General features: G+C 40.9%; 1 protein-coding gene and 1 pseudogene across 5 annotated transcripts in view; one reads left to right on the top strand and one right to left on the bottom strand.

Moving 5' to 3' along the window:
- Positions 1 to 20,496, top strand: part of BCL9 (BCL9 transcription coactivator) — a 115,242-nt gene that overhangs the window by 35,008 nt on the left and 59,738 nt on the right. The gene's annotated exons all lie outside the window — the stretch shown is intronic.
- LOC102476794 (malate dehydrogenase, cytoplasmic-like) overlaps positions 17,230 to 20,496 on the bottom strand; it is a 46,103-nt pseudogene continuing 42,836 nt past the window's right edge.

Here is a 20,496-nt window from a genome sequence, read left to right as displayed (position 1 = left end):
ATAATAATAAATAAAATAAAACAAATTATTCTTTAAAAAGACATTTTGGAGATATGACAATACTTCAAAAAATTCATAGAAAATGGTCATTGAAAATGAAATTAAAGTACAACTTTACTCTGGTGCAGAGAAATTTTAAATCCATGCATATTTTCTTCATAATAACTATTTCCATGAACTTTGTGAGTGAGATAGTGAAGAAATCTTAGTTGACTCAGGATTCTGCCTTGGGCACCTGGGCATTAAAGGGACCACTTTGGGGCCTGGCAGATGGAATGGTGGTTAAGGGGCTGAACTCCCACATGACCGACCATGGTTCGAGTACCAGACTAGGCGGCTTGTTTTTTCATTTTTCCTCTCTCACTCTGTCCCTCTCTGGTCAAATTTTAATAAATAAATAAAATTAAATTAAATAAGTCTTTTTAAAAGGGAGGCTATTTTCTGGGGGGAAAAGAAGAGGAGTTGGGGCGGGCAGGTGGTGTGGTGGATAAGGGCTCTGGACTCCTACATGGCCGACCACGGTTGGAGTCTCGGACCTGGTGGCTTGCTTTCTCACTTTCTCTCTCTCACTCTCTCTCTCCCTCTGTGTCTTTCTGGTCAAATTAAAACAATAAAAATGAATGAATAAAAATAATTAAATAAATTATTTTTAAAAAGAAGAGAAGGAGTTAAAAAGAAAATTGGGGCCAGCAGATGACATGGTGGTTAAGGCATTAGACTCCCACACGGCCAACTGCAGTTCAAGTCCTGGAGCTGGCGACTTGCTTTCTTACATTTCTTCCCTCTGTCTCTGTCTCTTTCTGGTCAAATTAAATAATAATAATAAAGCAAATAATTATTTTTAAAAATTAGGCACAGAAAAAGATTAGTTCTGTTCATGTTGAATCTGAAGATTCTGTGGGACATACTGAAGGTGCTATTTGATAGGGCTTGTGACTGGAAAAAATCCAGCTGGAAGTCAGTTTCAACAGGTATTTATTGCTTACTTTCTGTATGCCAAATGTTGTGTTCAACACGGTGTCTGGATAAGAGACATTGACTTGGGAGCCATGTGTCTGTAAACAGCAGTTAAGCTATAGAAATGCCTAAAAAGAGCATGATGAATGAAAAGAGAAGTCTTGAAATGGAATGCTGGTGATCCCCAGTATTTAATGAAAATATAAAAGAAGTAGCTGAAGGGCCAGTGCTGCAGTGAGAAGCACTGACACTCTACTGGTATTCCTACATGGGAAGGTTCCTAGTTCAAGTCCAAGGACCTCCCCAAGTACACTGCCATATACATGCCAAAGATCTCAGGTTGGCTGAAGTCTGGGGATGGCTCATGGCATCAGGACCTATTGGGGATACTGTCTCTCTCTCTCCTCTCTGTCTCTTTTACTCATGGAAGAAATAAAAAATAAACTTTTTAAAAAAAGTTTTTGCCATAGGGCACATGCATTCACTGGAGAAAGAGAGAGACAGTGAGAAGAAAAGAAAGAGATCACCCCTAAGGAGAGATGGCCATGCCACAATCCCTTCTCCATTTTTCTCTCAGGATTTTGGGCATACATGCGCACACACCTGGTGTGATTTTCAAGTCTCTGGGTCCGTGACTCAAACCACAGTTGGCCATATGGGAATCCAGTGTCTTAACCACCTTGCCACCTGCTGGCACCCATAAAATGTATTCTTTTTCAAGAGAGATTTTTGCTATAGGGCATGTGTGCTCACCAGAGAGATAGAAACAGAGAGACAAAAGGAAAAGGCCCCCCCCCCCCCCCAGGAGGGATGGCCATGCCACAATCCCTTCTCCTCCGTTCTCCTCTCAGGATTTTGGGCACACATTCACATGTGCCCGGTGTGAGTTTTAAGCCACCAGGTCTGGGAATTGAACCACAGTCAACTAGGTGGGAGGCCCACAATGGGTCCATTATGCTATCTGCTGGTCCCATAAATTGTATTTTTTAAAAAAGAAAGAGATAGCTGAGAAAAAGTAAGAAGTGAGAGGAGAAGTAGAAAGATGGTGTCCCAGAAGCCATGTCAGGAAGAGAACCTCAAGAGATACTGAGTCATTGTGCACATCCCACAAAGAGCTCCATCAAGATGTGGGCTGGACAGTGTCCTTGGACTTGACAAAAGGAAGCCATTTATGACCTTGATAAAAAGCAGTTTCTATGAAGTGAGGTGGGTGCAAGTTTTGCAATACCATCTTAGGAGTAGGAATCATGTTTCAATTTCTTATTTCTTTGTACTCTAGCTTTTGCTTCTGTTCCTCATACTGTCCCTTTGCTTCCACTCTCACTCTTCCTAACATGGCATTATTGACTAATTTTCTTCTTTCTTTTTATTTCTTTTTTTAAAGAGAGATTTTTGTTACAGGGCACGTGCACACTCACCAGAGAGACAGAGAGACAGAAAGCAAGAAATCATCCCCCCAGGGGGGATGGCCATGCCGCAGTCCCTTCTCCTTCATTCTCCTCTTGGGATTTTGAGCATGCATGCACACGCCTGGCATGGTTTTAAGCCACCAGGTCCAGGACTCAAACCGTGATCGACTACATGGGAGTCCAGGAACATAACCGTTATACCATCTGCTGGTCCTAGACTGATTTTCTAATCAATGTTTCCTTACTTTCCTGAGGGTATTTCATGGCTTCAACAACTGCCTAGCTACATGATTTCTCTAGGCATTTTATTTTTCTCCTGAGTCCCAGATACATTTTCAGTTACCTGTGGACACTTCGGCCTTGATCTTCCACAGGCACCTTGAGCAAAAAAAAAAAAAAAAAACATTCACTTTAATCCAAGAAGTCTTGATCTTCTCCTGACCTATCTTTCCTTGTTAGATAATATCTAGTCTTTTGCCCCACATTTTAAAGTAGAACCTTGGACTCATCAAATTCTTTTTCCTTTTGATTTTTTTTGAGAATTATTTATTTTAAAATTTTATTTATTGTTGTTATTATTTTTTAATTTGCTATAGAACCCATTTTCTCACCAGAGAGAGAGCGAAAAAGCAAGCCATCAGGTCAGGGCTTGAACCACGATTAGGCTTGAACCACAGCTGGCCATGTGGGGATCCGTTAATTTAACCACCATGTCACCTGCTGGCCCCTCTTTTTCCTTTTGAATTTCTATAGCTGAGTAGTCATGAGACTCTATTGACTTTACCTTAAAAATGTCTCTAAACTCGGGAACCAGCAGTTAGCGTAATGGCTATGTCGCTGGACTCCCACGTAGTCGACCACGGTTTGCGTCCTGGACCCAGTGGCTTAAACTCACACCGGGCGCGCGTGCATGCGTGCCCAAGATCCCAAGAGGAGAATGGAGGAGAAGGGATTGCGGCGTTGCCATCCCCCCTGGGGGGTGATTTCTCGCTTTCTGTCTCTCTGTCTCTCTCTGTCTGGCGAGCGCAGGCGCCCTATAGCGAAAAAACCTCTCCAAAAAAAAAAAAAAAGTCTCCAAACTTTCCTTTTCCTTTTCCCCAACTAGCGCTGTGTACATACTTGCCCTAGGACTTAGTGCACCATAATTTCATGTATGTGAAGGTCTCCTCTGAGAGATCCCAAGAACCTTATTTAATCTTATAACCCTGCCTCTAATATAATGCCTCACACCTAGCAGATGCTCAACACATATTTGCTCAATGAATGAATGAATGAATGAATGAATGAATGAATGAACAAAACATAGCTGACATTCTCCTTATCGTCCAGAAGCTCATGGAACCATTTTTCTGCCTGTGTTCTGCCATCGCTGTCCAACCTAGCTCCTTTACGTTAGCTCTAGTTGAGTGACATATGACCTTTGTCTGAAGAAGACAGGATGTACTAAACTGGCCAGTTATGAATTTCCCCTTCTTGCCCCTCAACAGAGGAAAACACTTCTCAGATAAGAGTGATAGATAATCTAGTCTTCAGTGGATGGAAGTAGGGATCAGTTACTGGTGAGCAACTATTCCTTCTTGCAACAAGACGGTCTTCCCAGCGCCCACCCCAGTGTAGCTTATAATAGACACCTAGGAACATTTGTTGAACAAATGAATAAATGAATGCACAAAAACTTGAATGCAGAGGAGCACATGAATCCAATTTTCAACTTCAAAGTAGAACCACTTTCATAACATGAGAAAAGACTAGCTTTAAAGGCTTTTTAGAAAGTTCAGGGGGTTTTTGTTTTGTTTTGTTTTGTTTTGTTTAGATTTTTGCTAACCCTAAAGGTTTAGTAATAGGGGCATGGGCTCACCAGAGACAAGAGAGGGAAAGTGAGAAATCACCCCCTGGAGGGATGGCCACACAGCAATCCCTTCTCATTTCTCTTCTCGGAATTTAGAGCTTGCACACACACCTGCCTGGCATGATTTTCAAGGTACTGAGTGAGTCTAGGACTCAAACTATGGTCGGCCATGTGGGAATTCAGCAGCTTAACCACTATGCCATTCACTGGCCCCTACAAAAATCAGTTTTAAAGTTGACCCTTTTTGGTAAATAACAGTCCTACTAAGAGATTCTAGCCCTAGAGCCTCAAAATGTATAGGTGTGTGTGTGTGTGTGTGTGTGTGTGTGTGTGTATGTGAGAGAGAGAGAGAGAGAGAGAGAGAGAGAGAGTGTCTGTATTTTCAGAGTCAGGCATATTCTTTAAAGAAGATGAAATGGGCATTCACAATCCTGCAGAAATTGGAACAATTTGGGGCTTTTTTTGGCCCCATGGAGGCCAAAAGGAATAGATAGGAGACAGGGCTTTTTCTGACTCCTTTAAGAGACTTAGTTTGGGACATTTGCATTGACTATTTTCCTCCTAAAGCATAAGATGTAAAACATTTTTTGTGGTTTCATTTTGTTTTGTTTTTGCCTCAGATAAGGAAAGCGGTGTCTTTTCTCAGACCCTCATCCATGTAAATTCATCCCTAGCAGAGAAAGGTATCTCTACACCAGGAAGATCATAAATGTGCTATTTGCTGCTTAGATCTAAGGCTCTGGAGCTATCCTGCTAGATGAGCAGCCAGATGAATCTCTGGTAGAGAAAGAGATTGTCTTTTTAAAAAAATATTTATTTTATTATATTTATTTTTCTTGTAAGTTTGCTATAGGGCACATGTGCTCACCAGAGAGAAGAAAGTGAGAAAGCAAGCCACTAGGTTCGTAACTCGAACCACAGTCAGTCATGCAGGAATCCAGCGCCTTAACTGCTACACCACCTGCTGGGTCCCAGAAATTCCCCTGTTGGTTGACTTTTTGGCCAACCATTGAGGATGCTCCTACCCTGCAGATAAGGGACCAACCTGACCTCACCCCGTGGCAGTAAATTAGACAGAGGTAAGACTGGTTCAGTATTTTTCAGTTTCCAAAGAGTTAGCTACAAATGGAGACCCTCCTTCCCATCATAGTTGGGGGGAACTCAGTCATCTGGACATTTGGGGCAGAGTACCTCCAGTCTCTCCCCAAGTTAGTTTGAAGTCCCTGAGTTCATCCTCAACAGGGGAAAAAACACCCTCTTTCCTGCATTCCACTCCCATTTTTTTTCCACAGAGAGGCTTCAAGGTGGTGGGAATCAGAGACAGAGACTGGCTTCACCACAAGGTCTGGCTCTGGGCAATCCTGCTAGTTCAGGAGTCAAGGGACCAGCAGTTAGCGTAATGGCTATGTCGCTGGACTCCCACGTAGTCGACCGCTGTTCGAGTCCCGGACACGGTGGCTTAAACTTCTGCCGGGCACGTGTGCGTGCGTGCCCAAGATCCCAAGAGGAGAATGGAGGAGAAGGGATTGCAGCGTGGCCATCCCCCCTGGGGGGTGATTTCTCGCTTTCTGTCTCTGTCTCTCTCTGTCTGTCTGGTGAGCGCACACACCCTATAGCAAAAACCTCTCCACAAAAAAAAAAAAAAAAAAAAGGCAAAACACAGCCAGGGCTGCTGAGGCTGCCTCCTGAGGCTGCCTCCTGAGGACGAGCAGGGAAGGTCACCTTCCCAGATCTGTGCATGTCTGAAGAAGTGTCTACTCTTCCTTGGTTTTTGTCTCAAACTCTTACACTGGAACTAGTACTCTATTCATTTTTTCCACATACATTTATTGAACATCAACTATATGTTGATGTCCCTGTTCTGGTTCTGGACATAAAACACCATAAAAACAATTCCGTCCCCCCGGAGTGTTCTTTCTACTGGGGTATAGATTAGAGGCCAGGTTTAGAGTAAGCTTTCTCTGCAAAGTTCCCCAAAAGCCAGGTGACCAGCATCTGTCTGCATCAATAGAAATCACTTCCTCAAGAGGCTACAGGTCTGGTGGTTAAGGAAACACTTGCCCTGAGCTGAGCATAGGTGACCAACCAGTAGACTTTCTGATCCCTTAACACGTCTTTAGAAGGAAAGGTTCACACAGGTTGAAGGTTTTAACCCTTTGTGCTATTTCAGAATTGAAGCTGCGGCTTTGTTAACTTATTTGTTTTTAAATTGAAAAAAGAAGTTTATTTCATCTCTTTCATGAGGGTGTTCACAAAAGAGCCAGAGTGAGAGAGAGAGACCCTTGACATGGTTTCCTCATGCCACAGTTCCCTTCCCCCAGCCTTCTAAGTCATCAGGGTTTTGGGTCTGTGTGTGCATGCCTAGCATGTTTCAGGTCAGCTTGGGATCCCACCCATGGCCAGCCACGTGGCTTCCCACACTGCAGAACAGCACATGACTGCCTGCACCACTGCAGCTGAACCCTTTCATTGATTTTTGTTTCCTTCAAAGAAACAATCCAACAAAGAATATCTATGTGTGTTTGTGTGTGTGCATGTGTTTTGGAACCTACGTATTTGTGGAGTGTCTTAGTAGACATTTTGTCAGGGTGTTTGTGTTGGGGGGGAATATCTTATTCTCTGTAGAATACAGCAAATATTAGAAGCACGACAAACTTCCTAACTGAAAAATATTGCTAGTTAAGAATAAGATCAAGGGATCAGCAGATGATACAATGGTTACGTCACTGGACTCCCATGTAGATGCCTGCAGTTCGAGTCCTGGACCCAGCAGCTTAAAACTCAGCCAGGCATGTGCTTGAGTGCCCAAAATCCTGAGAGGAGAATGGAGGAAAAGTGATTGCAGCATGGCCATTCCTCCTGGGGGGTGAATTCTTGCTTTCTGTCTCTCCTTCTCTCTTTGTCTCTCTGGCAAGTACATGCTCCCTATAGAAAAAATTGCTAAAAAAAAAAAATTTTAAACAATAAGATTGCAAGAACCAGAGAACAGCACCAGATACCAGATAGAACAGGACTAGATTCTCAAGGGCAGAGGGACTTTGGAGATGTATTCTCTCCAGTTCCTTCAGTTACAGAATAGGGGTTGGGGAAGGCAATTCCCTGTAACAGCGATTAAGAGGGTAGACTAGGGGCTGGCAGGTGGCTAAAGGTGCTGGATTCCCACATGGCCGACCATGGTTCAAATCCCAGACATGGTGGCTTGCTTTCTTGCATTCCCTCTCTCTCTGTCTCTCTCTGATAAAACTGGAAAATAATAATAAATAAAGCTGAATCATTTTTTTCATCTTTTTTTGGAGAGGTTTTTGCTATAGGGTGTGTGCACTTGCCAGACAGAGAGAGACAGAGAGACAGAAAGTGAGAAATTACCCCCCCCACCCAGGGAGGATGGCCACGCCGCAATCCCTTCTCCTCCATTCTCCTCTTGGGATCCTGGGCACACACACACACGCGCCCGGCGTGAATTTAAGCCACCGGGTCCGGGACTCAAACCGCGGTCGACTGCATGGGAGTCCAGTGACATAGCCATTACGCTAACTGCTGGTCCCAGTTGAATCATTCTTAAAAAAAGAAAAATAAGAAAGAGAAAAGAGGGTAAACTCTGGAATGGGTTCAATATCTGATCTTGTCTTAATAGAGGTAAAGGTTTTGTTTTGTTTTGCTCTTAAATTGCTTATTTATTTAGGTCTCAGTTTCCTTATCTCTAAAATGGAGAGTATTGCTGTAAAGGTTAAGTCAGAAAATTCATGCAAAACATTCAACATAGTACCTGGCTCAATACATGCAGTGAATGTCACTATTATTGATTTTTTTAGAATTATTTGTTTATTTATTATTTTTAATTTGCCATAGGTCACATGCACTTAGAGAGCTGCCAGGTCTTGGATTCGAACCAGTCAGCCATGTGGGAGTCCAGCGCCTTAACGACCATGCCACATTGCTGGCGCCCATGAATGTCATTATTTTCCAGGAAGGAGAAAGATTTTCTCGGAACCAGCAGGTGATGCGGTGAAGGCACTGGACTTTCACATGGTTGACCATGGTTGAGTTCTGGCCTGGTGGCTTGAAAATCACACCCAGGTGTATGTGGATGACCAAAATCCCAGGAGGAGAGTGAAGGAGACTGGATTGCTGGGTGACCACCCCCTGGGGGGGGGTTCTCACTTTCCCTCTCACTGTCTCTCTTTCTGTCTCTCTGGTGAGCACACTCACCCTATGGCAAAAACTTAAAAAAAGAACTGACTTTCTCAAGTCACACAGCTAGTGAGAGATGAACCTAAAATAATAACAGATTCCGGGGGCAACAGGTGGCATGGTGGTTAAGGGTGCTGGACTCCCACATGGCTGACCCCAGTTCAAGTCCTGGACCTGGCAGCTTGCTTTCTCGCTTTCCATCTCTCTCTCTCTGTCTCTCTCTGGTTAACTTCAAAATAAAATAAAATAAAATAAAATAAAATAAAATAAAATAAAATAAAATAAAATAAAATAAAATAAAATAAAATAAAATAAAATAAAATAAAATAAAATAAAATAAAATAAAATAAAATAAAATAAAATAAAATAAAATAAAATAAAATAAAATAAAATAAAATAAAATAAAATAAAATAAAATAAAATAAAATAAAATAAAATAAAATAAAATAAAATAAAATAAAATAAAATAAAATAAAATAAAATAAAATAAAATAAAATAAAATAAAATAAAATAAAATAAAATAAAATAAAATAATAAAAAAAACAGATTCCTAGCCCCTGGTCATGTCTTTTTGCCACTGCCACTGCACCATGCTATAAAGTAGCAGGACAGGTAAGACGTGTAACTTAGCTTAGCGGTGGGTATCATGGCGTACTAACCTGCATGTTATGTGTTATCCCACTAATTCTACATGACATTATTATTGTCCCTACCCAAGAGATGGAAAACTGAGGCTTAGGCAGAGTAAGTCATTTGCGCACACCTGGGTCTGTCTGATTGACCCCCAGACCCATGCCTCCCTCTCCCCTCTAATGACTGAGGTAAGAATATTGACATATACAAGGGGACTTCAAAAAGCTCATAGATGGAGCTGGCAGGTGGTATGGTGGTGAAGGCACTGGACTCCCACATGGTCATCTGCAGTTCGAGTCACAGACCCAGCACTTTCTCTCTGTCTCTCTCCTTCTGTTAAAAAAAAAAATAATGATGATAAATAAAACTAAATATTTTTTTAAAGATGGTGGAAAGTGGAATTAAATTACAAGTTTAATTTGGTGCAAAAAAATGGAAATTTATGCATATTTTTCATCATATGCATTTTCTATGAACTTGACGACTCTCTTGTATTAAATGTAACCGGAAGGCAAAAAGGGCTCTGAGCAAGGCTGTCGGTGTGTCGCCCTTGGCCCCTACTGCTCCTCTCACTGGTTGCCCCTTCCTGGGACTGTGATAGTCCTGTGTGGAGGAACACAGCATGAACCGAGTGGACAGTGTTTGTACAGTATTTGTGTCACTATATGTGAGAGTCTGTGTGGACAAATGAAGAACCGACTGCCATTTCAAACCAGAATTCCAGTGGAGCAAGCTCTGTGCACCTTGATGTCAGGGAAGGTGTTTTATTTCCAGTATGAAATGCCAAATAGTCCAGGAATGATAAAATCACCCTAGTTTTTCTTATGAACTCCTAGAAGTCATCTTTGTTGGTATAAATGAGATCATTTAGCCTAATTAGTTCCAAGCTTAATTAGCAGTAATTATCCCAACATGGGAGTAATATCCGAGCAGGAAGTGCCGAGTCCTCGATTAGATAGATCTCTAATTGGTGTTACAATATTGTAATTAAAGCGTGTTTGTACGCCTCTGCCGCAGCACGCGATTTGTTTCATGTCTGATTAAACAGGGAGACCCAGCAGTCTTTGAGGGGGCCAGAATTTTAGATCTGACTCATATAACATGATAACCCTGTGACCAAAAAAAGATTTGGGGACCTGCCTCTGCAGTCAAGGTGAACATACAGCCCTGAGCCAAAAGCGGTTTGCCACGAGGGTATGTACTCGGTCTACTCATCCCTTCTGCTCCCACGGAGCATGTGTAGGAGAATGGAAGTGTTTGGTTGAAGGGTCGCTTTGTCAGTTTTATACCTTCGAGTGCTGACTGATATATATAAACCAGAGAAGACTATACAAAAAGAACAAATAATATTAGCTACTGTTTATTGAGCATTTACTATGGGCTAGGTGCTGTGCTAAAGGCTTTAACTGTCAAAACTCATTGAAACTTCAGAAAGCCTTCCGAGATAGCTTTTCTTTTCTTTTTCTTTCTTTCTTTTTTTTTTATTTTTTTTATTTTTTTTCTCTTACAATAAGGAAAAAATAGGCTCACTGAAGAGAGACCAAGACAGAGGGAGAGAAAAGGTGAGAAATCACTCCCCAGAGAGATGGCCACACTGCAATCTCTTCTCTATTTTCCTCTCGGGATTTTAGACACACACACACACACACACACACACACACACACACACACACATGAATCCATGTGAATCCAAGCCGCTGGGACAAGAGTCGGCCATATGGGATCCTTCGCCTTAACCACCACGCCACCTGCTGACCCTGAGATGCTATTCTAATACCTATATTACAAATGAGGACCTCAAGATGAGGGGGTTCCTTCACCTGGCTAATTCTGTAATGCTACAGGTCCCACCTTGAACGTCTGACCCCTAGAACAGGTTAGCTTTCCATATAACTTCTTGTGATTTTCCCTCAAACACCTTCACTGCCCATCTTCCCCGACAAACCATCAGCTCATTCTGCTTTGTTCACTGCTCTATGCCCAGTGCTCAACACCAAAGTGCCAGCAATGTAGTAGATGTTCAATAAACATGAGCCAGGTGAATTGTCAGAAGTTACCCACCTGTTAGGTGATTCAAACCCACCTCTCTGCAGTTCTGTAGTCTGTGTTTTCCATTACATTATGCTCTTTGTCAAAAATCCAAAGTTAATTTCTACATAATGCAAGTAGAATAGATACATATTTTAAGGAGGGATGGGAAGATAGAGATTTTTCTTTTATTAAGAATTACTTTATTTAACTTTGTTTATTTATTTATCTATTTTAATTTGACCAGAGAGGAACAGAGAGAAAGAGAGCAAGAGAGAGAGAGAAAGCCGCCAGGTCCAGGACTCAAACTGCAGTCAGCCGTGTGGTGGTAGTCCAACGCCTTTAATCACCATGCCACCTGTGGGCCTTGAAGAGAGAGATTTTTTTTCCTTCTCATTTCAAAATGCTGTCCTATAATTTTGCAATAGATCCGTTAACCATTCACTAAATTTACCTACTTAATGTTTCAGCCTTATATGACATTTGAAAGATTTTTGCCCATTCTCAAATAATTGCTAATTGAATTTAATAAGCCCAAAAGAATTGGAGCAAACCAGGTAGAATTTATGTGCATTTATACCTCACTGGATACTGCAACACCTGTGAAATGTCCCTAACACTCTCAGAATCTGTGTTCTAGTGATTCTCAGCTATGGTTTGGCATACTTCAAGAAGGTCCGGTAAACAACAACACAAAATTATGAGGAATTTTGTTTTGTTTTGTTTTCAAATTAACTTAATGTTAACTAACTTCATTTATGTTAATTAACTGGGTGTTTAAAAGAACACATGCCACATGATCCATCCTGGGGGATATGAGGCAGGCTAGGTCCAAGTGGAGCCAATGCCTTTAAAATTTTTGGAAATCACTACTATTTAATCTTTGTCGCTGAAACATTTTCAGGGAGTAAGAAGCACAAGAATTTTGGTTTATTCATTGAAAATTTTTAAACATGGGACCAGCAAATGGTGTGGGTTAAAGGCACTGGATTTCCACATGACTGACCACGCACAGCTTAAGGCCCAGACCTGGTGCCTTGCTGTTTCACTTTCTCTATCTTTCTATCTTTGTCTGATCAAATTAAAATAATAATAATGATGAGGGACCAGCAGGTGGCATGGTGGTTAAGAGTGCTGGACTCCCACATGGCCGACAGTGGGTCAAGTCTCGGACCTGGCAGCTTGCTTTCTCACTTCCTCTCTCTCTCTGTCCCTCTCTGGTCACATTAAAATAAATAAATAAATAAATACAGTTAAATAAAATAATTAAAATGATGACAATGATGATTATAAAGTTAAATTAAACAAGTATTTAAACAAACTTTTTTTTCAAACGGGCCAGCCAGTGGTGTGGTACTTGGGACAGCTGGATCTCACATGGCCAACTGCACAGTTTGGGTCCCAGATCGTGGCTTAAGAGACTTGCAGGGTGCATGTTCTCTGTCCAAGAGGAGAGCGGAAGAGAAGGGATTGTGTCCTCCCCCCGGGGGGGTTTTCTCTCTCCCTCTCTCTCTCTCTCTCTCTCTCTCTCTCTCTCTCTTTAACATGTGCTCCACAGACTTTTAAAACAATGTTTAACTTTTTTTTTTTTAAAGAGAGATTTTTGCTATAGGGGACGTATGCTCACCAGAGAGACAGAGAGGCAGAAAGCAAGAAATCACGCCCCTAGGAGGATGGCCATGCCACAATACCTTCTCCTGCATACTCCTCGCAGGATCTTGGATACAGATGTACATAGAGGTTTTTGCTATAGGGTGCATGCACTCGTCAGACAGACAGAGAGAGACAGAAAGCGAGAAATCACCCCCCAGGGAGGATGGCCACACCACAATCCCTTCTCCTCCAATCTCCTCTCGGGATCTTGGGCATGCACGCACACGCGCCCAGCGTGAGTTTAAGCCACCAGGTCCGGGACTCAAACCACAGTCGACTACATGGGAGTCCAATGACATAGCCATTACGCTAACTGCTGGTCCCCCTTAACATATTTTTTAAATGAGTATATGATATTTGCCCAGAGAATAGAATTCACAAAAAATGAAAAGACCTTCTTCCACCTGTTCCCCATCTCCCAGCCACTCCAGAGAAAACCAGTTTTGCTATGTCTTTCTGGGATAGTCTATACATGTGTAGATATATAGATTTTTAAAAAGAATTATATATTATTATTTTTTTTTTTAATTTGCAATAGGGTACATGCACTCAGCAGAGAGAGACAGAGAAGTGGGGAGGGGGGGCAATATGTGAAAGCAAGCTGCCAGGTCCAGGACTCAGACCATGTTTGGCCATGTGGGATTCCAGAACCTTAACCACCACGCCATCTGCTGGCCTGATACATACAATTTAAAAGTATTATTTCTTGATAAAACACCACAGTACACACTGAATCATATTGGTAAACTAGCTCACTTTTTAGTCTCGGCAAAGACAGGAAGTGAGAATGAGAAATTTACTACCTAGAAATCAAAGCACAAAACTCCAAAGTTTATTTTCTTACATCATGGTGAGAGTGTCAGATTTTAAATATGGCACTAATGAATGAGAAATGCTGCTTGATTTACAATAATAATAATATCTTCCAATGTGGGTCCTGAATCTTCCTAGGTTTTCTGTTCTGACTAACTCTTAGAATGATGCTTCCATGTGGCTATTTATCTCGGTAACAGCAATAATAAGGTGGAGGTGATAGGTTTCAGTCACCGTTGGCAACTTAACTTACTGTTGATTTCTTTTTTTCTTTTCTATGAGATTTTTGCTATAGGGCATGTGTGCTTGTTGGAGAGACACAGAGGAACAGACAAGCAGAAAGAGAAAAATCACCCCCCGCTCCAACCAGAGGGGCTGGCCACATAACAATCCCTTCTCCTCCATTCTCCTCTCGAGATTTTTGGGCACCCATGTACATGCACCTGACATGAGTTTTAAGCCACCAGGTCCAGGACTCGAACTGCGGTCGGCTACATGGGAATCCAGTGATATAACTGTTACGCCATCTGCTGGTCCTGCTGTTAATCTCTTGTCATAGAGGAGCTAGCTGAGAAAGTGAAGATGAGTTCATGCGAATCTATTAGGTCTGAAAAAGTGATGACACGTTTTTGCATAGAAACATATGTTGTGACTTTTTTGATGACCCAATATTAACATCAAATAGGAAATGTCTCTTTATGGGGCCAGCAGGTGGAGTGGTGGTTAAAGGAGCTGGACTCCTACATGGCCAACCACAGTTCGAGTCTTGGACTTGGTGGCTAGCTTTCTCTCTCTTTCTCTCTCTGTGTCTCTCTCTGGTCAAATTGAAAAATACTGCTAATAAATAAATAAATAATTCTTTAAAAAAAGAAAAAAGAAAAGAAATGGCTCTTTATATAAAGGGCATTACTATTGTGTTTTTTGTATGGACAGAGCTTGATGAATCTCTTGGATGATTGTTTTAGTGCAAGAAAATTCACAGAGCTTCCTGGATTTATTACACTAAAACTGGGATTCCTTTTGGCTTTTGAATAACCAGACATGGCCTAACCATGATTTTAAAATAATTGGACTTAAATTTGAACAAGTAACAGATGAACTGGTTAAAATTGTTTCTATGAAGGCTGGCAGGTGGCGTGGTGGTTAAAGGCACCGGGCTCCCACATGGTCAACTGTGGTTCAAGTTCTGGACCTCGTGGCTTCCTCTCTCATTTTCTTTCTCTCTCTTTCTGTCTCTCTCTGATTCAACTGGAAAATAATAACAATAAATAAAGCTAAATAAGATCATTTTAAAATAAATACACATTCTTGGGGGAAAAATTGTTACTGTGTATCTTATGATACCCAAGGAACATTCTAAGCAAGGTCATTATCAGCTTAGTGTTGTTGGTATTTAAAATTTATTGAGCCCCATACTTACTAGGGGACAAATTTGGTGGCTCATGAAATGATGATTCTTAAATTATTTCTCATCTTCTTTTGCTTGTCTATAGTCCTTGTGCCTTTTCTGTTTGCTGACGGCTTGTCTGGGATGGAGATAGAATCTGATGCTTCATTAGTGACTAAGGAAGACTCTCGTGCCTCTTGAATAGAGTGTGGTTCTTCTCCAGAATGTGTCCTTGGCAAACATAAGTACTAATGAGGTGGAGTGTTCTGGAAGGGTCACCTAGGACAACAGTAACATTTTGTTGAGGCCAGCAGGTGGCACAGTGGTTAAGGTGCTGGACTGTCTAGCACCAGAACTGTTGTGTCTGACCAGCGTTCAAGTCCTGGGCTTGACGGCTCAAAAATCATGCCAAGCACATGTGCATGCATGCCCCAAATCCCAGGAGAATGGAAGAGAAAAGATTGTGGTGTGGCCATCACCCCCCGGGAGTGATTTCTCACTTTCTCTCTCTCTCTCCAACCAGCGTACAGCGTACATGCCCTATAGCAAAAATCTCTTTAAAAAAAAAAAAAAAGTAACCTTTAATCTTTATTTTAAATTCTGGTTTTTTTTATTTTCATTTTTAATTAATTAATTAATTTACATTCATTCACTGAAGATTGTCACAGAGTATAAAATGTGATTTCCCATCCAGAATATACTGCATTGTGGCTTAATTATACACGTTATCATCAATAACTTTACCATTTCTGGTTTCAGATATATATTTTTCCCCCTATTTCTCACTCTCTGCCATTTCCCACCCTCCTCCCACACTATCTCAGGTGTCTACAGTTGTTTTCCATTCCTTTTTTCCTCCACATTTTATTGATTCACAAAAATTTCTTCAATAATCTAACTACTTTCAATTACAAGTTCAGCTGTTATATACCTATCTTTAAATACATGTCTGACTTAGGCATGAAACTCTGAGTGAAATGAATATACTGTAAGGTAACACCTAACTGAGGCTATATAGCTTACTACAGTCATTAAATCGATATTTTTAAGTATATTTTTTCATCTCAAGAAAAGTCGTTTTTAGCTTTAATAAATCAAAAAAATGCTAAGACACCTTGCTTAAAACTTAAAGCCAGGAAACAGGTTAGGATTTTGTTCAAACGTTTCTACTTTTGGTGTAGAAAATATAACCACTGGTGCCAAAACAGAGGTGCTCTAGTTTTGGGCCTGCCCTTTTTACTTTCCTTAGTGGAAAGGTAAGTCTTTGCTTTGTTTCTCTGGACCTCCATCTCTCCATTTGTAATGATCGGTTTGGCCAATTGATCTCTAAGGTCCTTTTGTCTTAGGCATTCTTTGAGTCCACCATATGAACTTCGGACAGTGCTGCCAAAATTTTTCTACAGATACTTTTTTAAAAGATGTCTTTATGATATCAAGTGTTGAATGAATGTGGCTATGATGGATATGACGAATCAAGGCATTCTGTCTGTAAGGATAAACTGCAGATATTTCTGAAGCATGAGTTAATTGATTGTTTCTTTTCCCCAGCTTAAATTTAGAAAAGCCTTTCCGCTGAAACCTTAATATACTGTGAGTTCTTCTCAGAGTGTAACCCTCATACTGCTTCTGCCTGTACTCACAGTATTTCACCTCCTGCTGGCTAGTGATTGTCTTTGTGACTTATTTCAGCTTTTCTCCTTTGCCGTTAATAACTGTAGTTAGTACCACTGCCTTTTAGGGCAGCCACCATCTTCAGGGCTCCCTTCCCCTTAGGTCAAGTGCTATGCATATATTTAGGCATTAGAAGATGCTTTTTTAATGGAAATGAATTTCTGACAATTTCTACCCAAACATTCTCCAAAGAAACTTTCCTGGACTAATTCGGTTCAGACTTTGCATCTCCTTAACTTGCATTCCATAATAATTTCGAGCATGTGGTATGTATCATATCAACTTGCATAGTTATTTGTCTTGAGGTGTAAGCGAAAAGTATAAGGGAAAAGTAACTTGGAGTTGGGAAACGAGTTCTGGTTTGTTTATTTATTTATTTATTTATCTGATTTATAAGAGGTTTACAGTTCATATATATTTTCATTTCAATATATATTTTTGTTTAGGATACAGCACTAACAGCATACTAATAGGCCATCACTCACGAATCTGTACCAAGCAGCACAGTATCTTTAAAACGTGTTGTTTTTCATAAGTAATTTAATTATAGTATTAAAGTTACTTGGTACTAGAATCACAGACGATGCTTAGAGTCTTCCATTTTGGGGCGTTAAGTAACATCTTTATGATTGTCTAGTCAGGCAGTGAAAACAAATTCAAAAGCAGTTTCTTTTATCATCTGCTAGTTCCTTTGCAGTAAAATCCATCTCTTCCTGTGAAAAATCATTAGGGAGACATTCAGCAAACTTTCAGGTCTTATTCTTGATTTCAACAGGGAGTGAGTAGAGCAGATCACCAGGAATACCATGGGAGTTGCCATCAGGAACGGCAGCCATGGACACGCACTCTCCCTCTGAGTTCCGGACCAGGTGTCTCCAGTGTGGTCAGAGACGCTTTTGCAGCAGACATTGCCCTGGACGGTTTCCGAGCCTGGGTGACACCAGTACCATGCTGCTGCCTAGGCGTGATGAATTCTCCCGTGAACCAGCTGTCATCTTTCAGAGCTTTGTAAACACCAACTTCTGTTCCTTGCAGTTTCACCTTGTCCTGGTGGACATCTGGATACTGCGTTGAGGAATGGTTTCCCCAGATAATGACACCCTTCACATCATCGATAGTCACACCAACCTTCCGAGCAATAGCCTGGTTGAGCTTTCGCCTGGCTGTAATCTAAATGAGTCAAACAACTGAAGTTCTCCTTGGGCATGGACAGGGCCGACTTGGGGCCAGTCGGGCAGTTGAAATTGGCTGGGTTTCCCACACCGATAACCTTAACTGACTTCTTGGCACATTCCTCTAAGGTTGTTCCCCGGCATTTGATTTTCACATTTGCTTTAAGTAAATCTTTCCTCTCCATGCCTTCCTTTCTTGGCATGGAGCCAACAAGAATGGCCACATCCAGGTCTTTGAAGGTGGCATCTCCTCAATCTGTCATGATATCTTCCAAGAGGGGAATGGCATGGAACAGACTCATAGTTCCATGAGTACACCATCCAAGACACCATTCGCGGGGGTAAAAGCCAACAGCACAGGAATTACAGGCTGGTCTTTACCGAAGACAGATCCATTTCCAATGTTGTACACCAGTGAATAAACATTCTGACCAGCTGCTCCACTCAAAAAAAAAAAAAAAGTAACCTTTAATCTTTATTTTAAATTCTGGTTTTTTTTATTTTCATTTTTAATTAATTAATTAATTTACATTCATTCACTGAGGATTGTCACAGTATATAAAATGTGATTTCCCATCCAGAATATACTGCATTGTGGCTTAATTATACACGTTATCATCAATAACTTTACCATTTCTGGTTTCAGATATATATTTTTCCCCCTATTTCTCACTCTCTGCCATTTCCCACCCTCCTCCCACACTATCTCAGGTGTCTACAGTTGTTTTCCATTCCTTTTTTCCTCCACATTTTATTGATTCACAAAAATTTCTTCAATAATCTAACTACTTTCAATTACAAGTTCAGCTGTTATATACCTATCTTTAAATACATGTCTGACTTAGGCATGAAACTCTGAGTGAAATGAATATACTGTAAGGTAACACCTAACTGAGGCTATATAGCTTACTACAGTCATTAAATCGATATTTTTAAGTATATTTTTTCATCTCAAGAAAAGTCGTTTTTAGCTTTAATAAATCAAAAAAATGCTAAGACACCTTGCTTAAAACTTAAAGCCAGGAAACAGGTTAGGATTTTGTTCAAACGTTTCTACTTTTGGTGTAGAAAATATAACCACTGGTGCCAAAACAGAGGTGCTCTAGTTTTGGGCCTGCCCTTTTTACTTTCCTTAGTGGAAAGGTAAGTCTTTGCTTTGTTTCTCTGGACCTCCATCTCTCCATTTGTAATGATCGGTTTGGCCAATTGATCTCTAAGGTCCTTTTGTCTTAGGCATTCTTTGAGTCCACCATATGAACTTCGGACAGTGCTGCCAAAATTTTTCTACAGATACTTTTTTAAAAGATGTCTTTATGATATCAAGTGTTGAATGAATGTGGCTATGATGGATATGACGAATCAAGGCATTCTGTCTGTAAGGATAAACTGCAGATATTTCTGAAGCATGAGTTAATTGATTGTTTCTTTTCCCCAGCTTAAATTTAGAAAAGCCTTTCCGCTGAAACCTTAATATACTGTGAGTTCTTCTCAGAGTGTAACCCTCATACTGCTTCTGCCTGTACTCACAGTATTTCACCTCCTGCTGGCTAGTGATTGTCTTTGTGACTTATTTCAGCTTTTCTCTTTTGCCATTAATAACTGTAGTTAGTACCACTGCCTTTTAGGGCAGCCACCATCTTCAGGGCTCCCTTCCCCTTAGGTCAAGTGCTATGCATATATTTAGGCATTAGAAGATGCTTTTTTAATGGAAATGAATTTCTGACAATTTCTACCCAAACATTCTCCAAAGAAACTTTCCTGGACTAATTCGGTTCAGACTTTGCATCTCCTTAACTTGCATTCCATAATAATTTCGAGCATGTGGTATGTATCATATCAACTTGCATAGTTATTTGTCTTGAGGTGTAAGCGAAAAGTATAAGGGAAAAGTAACTTGGAGTTGGGAAACGAGTTCTGGTTTGTTTATTTATTTATTTATTTAATTCCATTTGTTATTATTGTTGTTTAATTTGACCAAACAGAGACAGACAGAAAGGGAAAGCCAGAAAGCAAGCCACCAGGTCTGGGACTCAAACAGCAGCTGACAACGTGGGAGTCTAGCATCTTTACCACACAACCTACCGGCCCTGGGAAACTTGGGTTCTATCTCTGCTACTTTACTTGTTGGGTGACCAAAGACAGTCCACTCAACCTCCCTAGATTTCCTTTTTTTTTTTTTCTTTTTTTTTAATCTATAAAATGGAAGGAGGGTGAAGTCGAGATGGGTCAAATTCTTTCTAGGGTCCTTTCTATCCTTAGAATTCTGATTTTTGGCATAAGTAGTAAGACTATTAACTTCTCAAGGTGCAGAGAGTTTTCCTTTCCTATCACAAGGAGTAAATACAAGGCTTGACATAGATGGTGCTTGATAACTACTGTTTTAGAAAGTGCTGCTCTGCCCTTTCTAGCAAGAAAGTCAAAGCTGAGGGAGCCCCCTCTTACAACCCATGTCCTGAAGGGGCTCTCAGATCCACTCTGGGAAATGCTAGTCTGGACTCGGATTTGAGCAGCCAAGACCAGCACACCCTGTTAGTCATGAATAGGGGCACACCTAACAGCTTTGCCTTTTTAAGTAAATGTGTTTATGGTTTGTGCTGCTTTCCTCAGTAAGATCATTTCCTTGCAAGTAATGAGAGCTGTGTGTGATATGGTTGAAATCCTGTCCCTGGGCTGAGAGGGAGAACTCACGTGATGCTGAGTGGGGCCCATTATCCCAACAGCACTCGCAGGAA

Source organism: Tupaia chinensis, unplaced genomic scaffold (assembly GCF_000334495.1).
Source record: "Tupaia chinensis unplaced genomic scaffold, TupChi_1.0 Scaffold000529_1, whole genome shotgun sequence".
Taxonomy (NCBI): domain Eukaryota; kingdom Metazoa; phylum Chordata; class Mammalia; order Scandentia; family Tupaiidae; genus Tupaia; species Tupaia belangeri.
Note: the sequence above shows the minus strand (reverse complement) of the source record. Positions and strands in the feature narration are given on the sequence as shown.